This window comes from Octopus bimaculoides, chromosome 3 (assembly GCF_001194135.2).
Source record: "Octopus bimaculoides isolate UCB-OBI-ISO-001 chromosome 3, ASM119413v2, whole genome shotgun sequence".
NCBI lineage: Eukaryota > Metazoa > Mollusca > Cephalopoda > Octopoda > Octopodidae > Octopus > Octopus bimaculoides.
In genome coordinates this window covers 1,843,458-1,845,715 of record NC_068983.1, presented here as the reverse complement: position 1 = coordinate 1,845,715, position 2,258 = coordinate 1,843,458, and the positions used below count along the sequence as shown (strand labels likewise).

At 35.5% G+C, this 2,258-nt stretch overlaps 1 protein-coding gene across 7 annotated transcripts in view; it reads right to left on the bottom strand.

Annotated features, from left to right (window-relative positions):
• LOC106877248 (neuropeptide S receptor) overlaps positions 1-2,258 on the bottom strand; it is a 543,162-nt gene that overhangs the window by 336,948 nt on the left and 203,956 nt on the right. The gene's annotated exons all lie outside the window — the stretch shown is intronic.

Here is a 2,258-nt window from a genome sequence, read left to right as displayed (position 1 = left end):
AATGTAAGGAGAAAACAAAAATTAGCGAAACTTTATGGCAACACGTCACACCGAGCTCTCGTGGGAAAGCTAATCACTTTAAAACACGAATTCAGGACGATGAGCGAAAAACTCCGCCAATTTTTGAATGAGTCAGTATGAATCACAAGTTTACTTCCAACCCATAAGCATTATACAGAGAAATGAGGAAGGAAAATATTATCATAAAGAAAGCTCCATCCCAAGAAGATCTACAGTCATTCTAGTAAAATATTTGGAATGAAAAGATGGATTGCAATCCGAATGCATCATGATTAAATACAAGTGAGAGAGAATATTCTACCAACACTAACAGTAAAAGGAATGATACAAAAACCTTCTCTATAGTAGTAGGCAAACTGCAGAATAGGAAGGCACCTAGAAGGGACCTAATAGCTGGATATTGGTACAAGAAGCTTACATTTTATAGAAACCAATTGATATGTATGTTCAAGAGGACTATGGAAGGTGAGACGGATATACCAAAGTGGCTTGCTACATCAAGGACAAATCTTCTTGCCAAAATCGAAATCGCCGAGATGGCAGGAAACTACAGGCCCATTGCTTACCTAAACATTATGTACAAATTGTACACAAGTTGCCCCAACCAATTCCTCCAGAACCGTTGTGAATCGAAAAACATTGTGACTGTTGAGTAGCCTGGTGGAAAGAAGAGAGTGTAGGGGTGTGCCGAACAACTTTTAATAAACAAAGCTGTACTGTCTGAAGTAAGAAAACAACGCAGACACCTTGTGACAGTATGGCATGATTAGAAGAATGAATTTGACTCTATCCCTCATTCATGGCCGTTGAAGTGCCTACACCTGGCAAAAGTACCTACCGCTCTAATTGATGCTATAGAGAGAGACTCTCAAAGACAACTATTCTTACCCTTACAACTGAGTACAGAGTAATATCAATGTAACTCAATTTCATTGTAGAGGACCCCAACATTTATGCTAAAAGAGTTAACAATGCCAAAAAAAAACAACAACTGGAATTAATATTTGGTTATAAAGCGAAAAAAGTCAGTCCCACAAACCACAAACCTGTGCATCAACGATCTCTCTATCTCTCCCATTCCGCACAAAGAATGTTACAAGTACTGAGGCATAGACGGAAATGTATCATATGAAGACACTGTGAATAAAAGTAGAATGACCCGAGAATATTACACCAGACTTAGGAAAATATGGCAGACGGAACTTTCTTCTTATAACAAAACAATGCATTGCAGTACACCACAATGTGTGTGTGAGTGTTTGTATGTATATATAAATCTAAACATTTGTGTATGAATGTGTGAATGTATATGTTTGTGCATATTTGGAATGGAGGTGTGTATGTGTGTAAGTACGGATTTACGTATGTTTTTATGTATAAATATTTATAATTCTAAAAAAACATGCGATAGGAAATGCTTTTTGACGTATTTCAAAAAAGATCTTCAGATGTTCCTTGACAATGAAATGACATTCTCTTGAGCAATTTATGCACTTACCTATCTATATGTCTAACACATATGTGTCAATTTCTCTGCTTCTGAAACGGAGGTTGAATAAATTTGTATGCTTACATATTTATATCGCAGAAAGGCTGAACATAGACGCTCTGGAACGCACACGCACACGCGCAGGTGCACACATGCATACGCGCACATTCACTCGTACATGCAGATGTAAATGCATATGTACAGGTAAATGTACATATGTTTATATACATGCATATACATACTTGTATATATGTATATATACATATATAAATTTATATGTATATATACATATATACATATGCATATGTCCTTTAATCCGTTTCCAAATCCGATATATATGAATCGGTCTAGAGTCGACATTTATTTCTTTATTGAGACACATAGCAGTCTACAACCTTTCATCAAATCCCAGTGTTTAAGGCTTCATAAAGTGTATCTTGTGTTCGTTAATAGTTGTAGGTCCTTACGTTTACACCTGAAGACTTATTCACACTTTTTTTTCTTGTCCTCCTTTTTTGAAATTTTTCTATACTTTTGATGAAGAGCTCCGTTCGAAACGTGAAATCCTCTTTTCTTTCCTTTCCTGGGCGTCCAATAACACAGTACTTATACCACATCCTCACATTGTTGTTTATTTCTTGCTTGTTCTTGTTTGGATTGACTATATATCTATCGATCTATACACACACACACACACACACACATATATATATATATATATATATATATATATATATATATATATATA